Source organism: Papaver somniferum, chromosome 9, assembly GCF_003573695.1.
Source record: "Papaver somniferum cultivar HN1 chromosome 9, ASM357369v1, whole genome shotgun sequence".
NCBI classification, from domain to species: domain Eukaryota; kingdom Viridiplantae; phylum Streptophyta; class Magnoliopsida; order Ranunculales; family Papaveraceae; genus Papaver; species Papaver somniferum.
Window position 1 is genome coordinate 134,766,240 of NC_039366.1, and position 10,320 is coordinate 134,776,559.

Genomic DNA, 10,320 nt, shown 5'->3' on the forward strand with positions numbered 1-10,320 from the left:
CCAATGGCAAACCTTGCCAGCCACATCTACCGCGCCAAGGCATGCCAACCACGCCAGCCACACCACTGTGCCAATGGCAAACCGTGCCAGCCACATCTACCGCGCCAAGGCATGCCAACCATGCCAGTCGCACCACTGTGCCAATGACAAACCGTGCCATCCACATCTACCGCGCCAAGGCATTCCAACCATGCCAGCCGCACCACTGTTCCAATGGAAAACCGTGCCAGCCACATCTCCGCACCTTTCCATGGCCCTAGCCATGTGCCAACGGCATGCCAAGCCCTTGACCCTATCATGCCAAGCCAACCGCACCTTGCCGTGGCCCTAACCATGCTAGCCGCACCATGTGCCAACGGCATGCCAAGCCCTTGGCCCCACCATGCCGAGATAAACGCACCTTGCCTTGGCCCTAGCCATGCTAGCCACACCATGCACTCATGGCATTCCAAATCCGGGCCCCACTATACCATGCTGGCCTTCCCTATGCGGCTACCAAAACGAAGGCGGACGACAATCAATGGTCGCCCTTCAATCCCAGGAGCAAATCCTAGCCGTCCAAGGTTACCAGACAACGCATGATAACCTTTGACCCAAAACCCTAGTTTGGCCACGCCAAGGCATGCCATGCCAATAACATGCCAACCTTGACGCGCCACCATGCTGGCCTTCCCTATGCGGCTACCAAAACGAAGGCGTGTGACAATCAATGGTCGCCCTTCAATCCCAGGAGCAAATCCTAGCCGTCTAAGGTTACCAGACAACGCATGGTAACCTTTGACCCAAAACCCTAGTTTGGCCACGCCAAGGCATGCCAACCTTGTCGCGCCACCATGCTGGCCTTCCCTATGCGGCTACCAAAACGAAGGCGTGCGACAATCAACGGCCGCCCTTCAATCCCAGGAGCAAATCCTAGCCGTCCAAGGTTACCAGACAACGCATGGTAACCTTTGACCCAAAACCCTAGTTTGTCCACGCCAAACCGCGTCAAAGCATGCCATGCCAATGGCATGCCAACCTTGCAGCGCCACCATACTGGCCTTCCCTATGTGGCTACCAAAATGAAGACGTGCGACAATCAACAGTCGCCCTTCAATCCCAGGAGCGAATCCTAGCCGTCCAAGGATACCAGACAACACATGGTAACCTTTGACCCAAAACCCTAGTTTGGCCACGCCAAACTGGCATGGCATGCCAACCTTGTCGCGCCACCATGCTGGCCTTCCCTATGCGGCTACCAAAAACGAAAGTGTGCGACGATCAACGACTACCTTTCATCTTAAGATGCAAAATATCGACCGTCGAAGGTCACCAAGCCAGCAAGTCTCCCAAGATCGACTTGCTAGGCGACAACAATATGCTACATGTTTTCCACAAAAACATTCGAGACATCAACACATATCACAAACTGGTGGATCCTCTTTGGGTATTGGTTTGACGGTTTACAGCGTGCGGCGTACACTACGCCCGTCATAAGGAAGTGTCATAAGGATGAGGCGGTTAGTAAATACAGGGAGTAATGGTGAAACGCTCTCTTTTATGGAACATCAATTCCATGCGTTAACGGTTACCACCTCCTCCCATTTACTCACCCATTTTTTCCATTCCTTAATGAGACCAGAGTACATTTCACTTCGACTTGTATAAATAGGTCTTACTTATTTCCACCGAACAACAAGTTCAGTCAGGAGCAATACAACACTCAGAAACATTCACTAGATTTCCATCTATGAGCTTCCCATTTTCTGATACAAGTCGTGAACCTGATTATGTAGACTGATAAGTCCGTGAACCTGATTATGTAGAAGAGTTCTCGGACGATCTTAAAAATTACTATCCAAGATAAATCTAGTCTTATCCAAATCAAGAGGTTCCGAGTTCTGACAAGTATGAAACTTGTAATTTATATTTCAAGATACGAGTTCAATAAGACCAAGTTGTTGGAGAACTGCTCGGTCGAACCCGCAAGCGTTGCTATCTCAAGCTTGTTTGTCATGTTTAGTTGTCAAAACTATAAGTCTTGATTTCTAGTCTACTTATAGCTAAGTCTCGGATTAGGATAGAAAGTGTAGTTGAGCATTAGACTTCACGACGTTCATCGATTGAAGACGAAGAACTACTAAAGGGAGCTTGTGGAACTTCATCAACAAAAGGTATGTGGAGACTTGAACTCATCTATCACTCAAAATTTTATCTACTCTATCTCCTATTTGAGAAAAAATTCGTATAGGTATATAGACTTCAATTGTGCACATTTGATATTTCGAGCTGAGTTTAAGCTTTCGCTTTAACCAAGTTCATCTTATATTCTTGACGAAAGTCAAAATATGATCATTTGAAAATCGCCTTGTAAATCTTACATGATTTGTGTGAGACAGTCATTTGATGTAGACTCGGAATATTTCGTATTGATCATTCGACCACTTGAAAATTGCTTTAAAGCTAATAGTTTGTGTGAGACAGCTGTTGTCGTCTTCCAAGAATGTTTCAATTGTTGAAATGAGAGTTTAGAACAATTGGATATAAGCATAGTATGCGTACCTGCATATATATAGTCCAAGTCCGGGAACCATAGTATGCATACCCGTATGCGTACTGGTTGGTTTAGTGAAAGTCTGGGAACCTTGTACACATATCGGTACGCGTACTGGCGTGAGGATCAGGTCCGGGAATTTCTGCTGAGTTTGGAAGGTATGCGTACCCGTTCGCATACTGGCTAACCCAAACTTAGTCCGGCCACTTAGGTATGCTTCTATGAGAATATAAACAATTGAACAACTCTAGAACTAGTTTCATTTGAGTCATTTGAACTATTTATGGTTAAGATTAATGAGGTCGATATAAAAGTGTTCATATGGCTAACTTCATTTAACTATTGTTGAGCCAACAAAGGTGTACACGTTTAGGTACATTTACTCATATCTAAATGAAGTCACTTTTCATTTGTGTGTAACAAGATAAGTTCGATCTAACGGTTGAAAGATATTAGCTTGAGTCTAATCAGGTTTTCATCTCACGGTGAATATTGAATGCTTTGTTACCAAGGTAGCATTGATTGCAAACCCTGATTTGAAGACTATATAAAGGAGAACTGTAGCAATTGGGAAACCTAATCCCCACACCTCATGTGTGATACTAGTTGCTACTAGAGTCGATTCTCCTTTAACCTTAGGTTTTTCACGAAATCCTGTAGGTTAACGACTTGAAGACTTCATTGGAATTGTGAAGCCAGACCCAACTATTTTCTCCTTAGTTGCGTGTTCTGATCTTACTGTTTTCTATCGTGATTGAGTATTATCTTCTCTAATATTTGCTCGAGATTTAATCTCCGATAGGCAAGATAAAACGTAATCACAAACATCTTCGTCTCATCGTTTGTGATTCCACAATACCTTGTTTCGATACCATACAATTAATATTATTGTGAGGTGACTGATATTTCTAGGTTGTTCTTCGGGAATATAACTCTGATATATCAATTAGTTCCTGTTCACCTTGATTTATCAAAAGACGAAACAAAACTCATAGATTTATCTATGGGAGACAGATTTATCTATTCAATAAACTTTTCTGTGTGAGACAGATTGGTTAATCAAGTCTTCGACTTTGGGTCGTAGCAACTCTTAGTTGTGGGTGAGATCAGCTATAAGGGAATCAAGTGTGCAGAATCCGGCGTGGTTCTAGAGGCGTAAGAAATACAACTGTACCTTGATCAGTGTGAGATTGGTTAGGGATCAAATACATTTCAGTCCGAAGTTAACTTGGAGTAGACTAGTGTCTTTAGCGGCTTAATACAGTGTGGTGTTCAAATCTGGACTAGGTCCCGGGGTTTTTCTGCATTTGCGGTTTCCTCGTTAAAAAAACTTATGGTGTCCGTGTTATTTATTTTTCGTATTATATTTGTTTATATAATTGAAATATCACAGGTTGTGTGTAAGTTCAATCAATTGTGAATCCAACCTTTGGTTGTTGATTAAATTGATTGACACTTGGATATTGGTTTTTGATACCGTCCAAGTTATTTCTTATATTCAATCGGGCTCGCAAATTCCTATTTGGTTGATTACGTATTGAATTGAGAAATAGAGATATAACTTTTTGATATACTTTTCTTAAGATTGAGTCTGACTGTCTAGTTGATTCTCTTGAAATTATATTGGAGTTAGTCCATACAAATTGCTAAGAGAAATATTGGGTGTGGTTGTTAGACCCCCGTTTTTTCACAAGTATAATTATTGATCACAATAAATAAGTACTTAAACTACCAATATTGATTATGTACTACTTGTGTTATTCTTATTATAATGATAAAACAATATAACGCGGAAAAGGAAAAACACAAGACAACATAAGTTTAGTTAATGAGGAAAATTGTACCTGCGGAAAAACCTCGGGACCTCGTCCAGCTTTGAACACCAAACTATACTAAGCCGTCATGGACACTAGCTTAATGTTATACTTACACCGGATTAAACCTCTAGGAAATTCGGTTGCAGTAATGCTCCTTACATCTCTTGAACCTCGCAAGGCTCTACGCAATTGATTCCCTTAGTTGACGTCCTTTACAACTTAAGAGTTGCTTCAACCTAATATAAGACTTTTAATATCAATATGCCTCTAACAGATAAGCCTTTTTTATTTTCCTTTTGATATATGTTTGGAAATCTGTTTACAATAGACAAAATCTAGCAAACCTCACGAATCTGGAACACTTACACTCAGTTAGCTGAGAATCCTGGATTACTAACCATCTCTCAAGAAAAATCTAAACAAATCAATAAAGAATAATTTTAGATATCTATCTTGAGGAATCACAAAGTCTGAGACGAAGAGAAGTTTGCAATTTCTGTTTATCTCATTCCGGATCGGAGATATTGACTAGAACCTCAGCGATCAATAAGAACAAGATCAGGATACACGAAGTATCAGATAAAATATAGTCGTACCTGGCTTCATGAATGCCTAAGTGAAGTCTTTAGGTCGTAAACCTAAGTATGTTTCTAGGAGGAAACCTAGATTAATAAAGGACGACTCTAGCAAGCAACTAGGACACATAAGTGTCATGGATTGAGAATCATGTTGCATGAGTCTCTCTATTTATAGATTTTCAAGGCTCTAGGTAGCCTTGAATTCAAGATAAGATAACTTGAGATAAAAGCAAACACTTTCTCTGTTTAGATGAAATTTTTGTTAGAAATTCATGTAAGCATGTGAGAAGTTCGCCATGGAATTATACAAAAGAGTATACACTATGTTCCGGGATATTGGAACTGTATACAATGATAGTTCGTGGAAAATATACCTTATGAACTTAAAAGCATAAATCATGTCCATTAACACTCAATACTTAAACAATGATTCACACACACATAGTGATTTAGTGGACAAAGTTATCTTTAAAGTGTTTATGAGAGTTGTGGCAATGTAAAACATATTTGAAAAATAGTTTATAAGCATCTGTTTAGTTCGATACTGGATAGGTATTGTAGGGGCATACATACCTATAGACCAGTCCGTGAACTTAGGATGTTGGGGCATGTGTACCGGATATGTGTACCTGTATCCATTCACGAACTCATGTGTACTGGGTATGCATATCTACAATATTTCGGAACTCAGATCACTAGGGTACGCGTACTGGGTATGTGTACCTACCCTTTGTCCAGAATTTTAGTAGTTCTGAAAACTCTTTTTAAACAATTTGAAACATTCCCAATCTCCATAGATAATGAATATCGTTGGTTGGGTAATTTCTAAATGATCAAATTGAAACAAAAACAGTTCATGAACAATAAATTGTTCTTAACCAAGATTATCAAGGATCTGTGAATATCCATTGCTTGAATGATATTTTGAGAGATTTATCAAGACAAGCTTGACTCAAAACTTATTATTTTGTAATATAATATCTATTAAAATCATACGATGTTGTCTCATAAGATAAAATGGTAAATACTGTGAGTAAATAGGATGGTCAGTCTTCCCATACCTTTTTGTCAATGAAGTTCTCCAAATGTCTTTGTTTGGTCTTGAGTCTTAAATCTTCGAGGGTTATTCAGTGATGTCTGATATTCAACTACCATACTCTAATCCTAGTTCGAGACTTGACATTCGTAGATTAGAAATCAATATATAGTTTTTTGCATCTAACATTGACAACAAGATTGAGATAACAACACTTGCAAGTTCGACCGAGCAATGCTCTAATACTCTCCCCGTTTGTTAATTTTAATGAGAAAATTATCAATACGTATGGATTCAAAATAAATAAACCTTTCAGCTCAAAATCAATTATGTTTGACTTCTTTTCTTACTCAACATCGTTTTGAATTCTTCATCCTTCAAGTTCTTCCATGGTTCTGAATTTGATTGTTTCAGAACCTTTATTGTTGAATATCCGTAGGGATAACAACTTATGAGAAAACTCGTCTAGATCTTTTCTAGAATGACAAAGTCACCCAACTCAATGGTTGTTATATCGGTGCGCAGTATTGTTACCTTTCTTAAAGTCCAATTGTACCAAAACTTTGAAGAATACTTTGGTGATATGTTCTCCCCCTTATTCTTTACTTACCTCCTTTGCATAATAGGTAAAACTTGTACTTTATAATCCACTCCCCTTTACATAATGCTCCAAAAATCTATATGTTATAGTAGAATATTACTAAACGATTCTCCCCCCTTTTGTTAAAAAAATTGGCAAAAGGGAAAAACAAGGGATCGTGATGAACTAGACAAAAGAGTTAGGGAGACTAGAGACAACATACCATCTTTTTATTTAGACGATTTCACCAAGTAAAGTCAACGTCTTCATCAAGGAGATGTACAATCATCTCCTACAATACCACAGTCGTACTCCCCACAAAGATATATCAATTAAGCATAATTTCAAATTGAACTCTCCCTCATTTGATGTCATTCCCAAAAAAACAACATGAGCAACCTTTCTCTAACTACAAGAGAAGGGTTTTCTTGGACATTAACAAATTTACAAGTAAATTTGTATCCCAAATATTTTATCTCTTCTCGCTAGTTACGAACAAAAAAGTTTAAACCAACAATATTAATGTTAGAGGCACTAAGATACATTACTTTCGTGAGAAAAGTAATCATCGACAAAAACTATTCTCTAGGCCGGTGACGAACACAGAGCATAATTTTAGCGATATGACTCAAAATAAGAATTATATCTTCTCTAACAATGTATGGACGCAGAGTTCAAAGTTCTCGATCTTATTCCCTGCCAGTTATGGTTTCGTGGAGGAAAATGACAACTTAGAACATCTTACGAAGTCCATGCAATACATTCACAAAGTGTAATTGTGGGAAGACCAATATTGGAATTCTCAAAACAGTTTACTCCTCTTTTAGTGATAAACACAAAGAGTTAAGAGAAAACTATGAGAACAAATAAGATATTCGTTCTAATCACCAGAAATATGATGCAAAGTACAAATCTCATAAAATAAGCAATACACATAACAATCGACAAAAATTTGGTATTGCAGTCATCTCCAAAATAAAATTTAAATAAATAAACTTTAACCATTGCAAGATGATAGTAATTGAAATAGCTAATGTAAATACATAAATATGCTACTCCAAAAGCTAGTGTTCCTCCTTCAAACAATAAGAATAAAAACTCTTACAAGGAGTTAACTAGAAAATATAACCTTTAAGAATTCTTCATCATTCCCGTTGTCAACAACCAGCATTGGAACATAGGGTTTATGAATAATAGAATGGACTCCTTTAAACCTATTAGGCTGATGTTTAACAAGTGCTTCTTGAATCTCGAGAGATTTTGCAGAATAGCTTTAAGTCCCTGAACTTCCATCTTGGTATTCTTAACTTCTTCAAGAAAAGTTACAAATCTTTGATGGTTGGAGTAGTTTGCTCTTGGCTTCTTCATATTCTTCCTATTCTACATAAAGAATGAATCTTTCTGCTTATGGTAGGACTTCTCATCTTCCTTCGTAGGTTATCAACAACCACGGGAATAGAGATCTCACTAGAAGAGATTGTGCTTTGAGGCTCCATAGTTCTTATGAATAAGGTTTTACTGTTCACAAAGACCACATTTATATAACGCTCTATAAGCAATTTTTGGAAGAGCTCCAAAGATAAATTGAGATTAAAAAGAAAGGATGACTAAACATGTGAAGTTTCGGAACTTTTAGAATTCTTGGAATCAAGGATCCGAATGTTCCAAAAAAAGAAGAAAAAAACCTATATGGATTATTGCCTTCTATTACTTGTGGTTGTGGTGGAAGGAAGAAAAGCAAGAAAAGAATTGCTTTTAGAATTAACTCTAGTTTAATGTTATGGACTTGTTTTTTTTTTTTTTTGAAGAAGCATTGTTATGGACCTTATGGTGCTATGATTAGACATTTTCTGTTATGTCCCAACTTCTTATGTTTATTCCATTGGAAATCCTTTGTTCACGGATGATCTTTTTTTTTCTTCTAAAATTAGAAGCGACACATAAAATTCTTATCTTCCAGAAACACGACGATTTTTTTTAAGGTTTCCTCGTGTAGGTACATCAAAAATGTCATGCACAATTATAAACTCATTTTGGGATGCATGGTGTGGGAGAATTAAATAGAGTCACCTGTAAGTAGTTGTGCTTGAAAAGTAAAGCAAGTAAGAATAGGTGATGAATATTACTACAGTGCGATGATAGAAATTAGTACATTGCACTTGAAATTAGAGAGAATATTTAAAGAGATTTGACATGATGATTCTAAGCAACTCTTCGTCATCACAACAATTGTGTACTCCAATCAATTATATTGGACCACACCTTAAACAAAGTTCAAGAATCAATATAAATGGCCTTCAAAATCGTTGGAGCAAATGAAAACGCAAAGACCATTATTATTAGTAGATGTATAGATATAATTTATTGGTCCAACAGCAAAAGTCTCTTTATTGCAGAAATGAAATTAATCATCATACTTTATAGCTTTCGATGTCTATTGATGTTCTTTATTTCTTTCCTTTCTATTCGTTACATCCATTCATCCATCAAGTTTAAAAAGGGTTGGAAGTGACATATCAAATGCTTAGTCGGTTAGCCCGTACCTTCAATCCCCTATATTTTTTCACTTACAACAGTAAGTGAATGGGAGGGCCCAGTAGGACCTTGTCCAAGTCTGGGACATGATGTGGCACAATCTTAATGTTTGAGAGGGGAATGATTCTAACATCGGGATTAGTATTGGGGTGAAGAGGGGAATGATTAAAGATCCGGATTTATTGTCTCATATCTGGACAATCCCATATCTAGAGTTTTCCGTAAGTGAATCACTGATCAGTTTAATTGGGGTTTGAAGTACTTCTGACTCTGAATAGTACTACTGTATACAATTACAAACATTGTCAAATACTTTTTAAAGGTACAAAACTACATCTCTTGTCAGGTGTACGGTTTCTGTCAATCACATCCGCATATGATATATGTTAGTATTTGGTCGGTCAGGTTAGGTATCTCGACCCATGACCAAATCCATCTAGTATACCCGCATATATTGGGTTGAATAGTTGAATGTGGAAGACGTGGGAGAATCAGTTTCTCCAATCGGTTTTGACTGAGAAGTACTCGGACGACTTCTTCCACTTCCCTGAACGGCATATATAAGAGTATAAGTTACTCTTATCTAAGTTAAGTGAAACTGCCGCAAGGTTTAGGGTTTACACAAAAACAATATCTCTTCCATTACTTCTCTAGGAGACTAGGGTGTGAACAAGTAGTATATTCTCTAGTATATTAAATTCAAGACTTCACTGCAATCAAAGAACGAAGAAGGATTCTCAAACAAGAGGCTCGTAACAACAAACATTCTATCCTGGGGATTTCGGATCTTCCGCAGGTAAGTTCCTATCCGAATCCATTTACTTTGATTCATGTTTTTGTAACAATATACATGGCTTGAGTTTATATGAAATCAGACAAATTGGTAAAACACAAACGTATCTTGAGATTTGACATTATTATACCTATTCATATGCGCATGCAAAAAATAACTTTGTTTAACATACTAGGTGGCATGGCAAACGAGTTGGGACACTATGGGAAAACCACTGACAGAGCTTTTAGCGACCGATATTGATAATATCGCCAGCGATAAAGTCATTATCGTCGGCGCTACTTTCACATCGCTCGACATTGAGTCTACTGCAACAGAACTTGATTTTTCTGGAGTAGTCCTTGAAGGTGTCGTTAAGAAGATATGTTATAGTTATAAATAAATAGGTAAGAAGCAAAGAAGTCTTCAAGTTTTGAATATTAACCAAGTCAAAACCGCAACTAAGAAA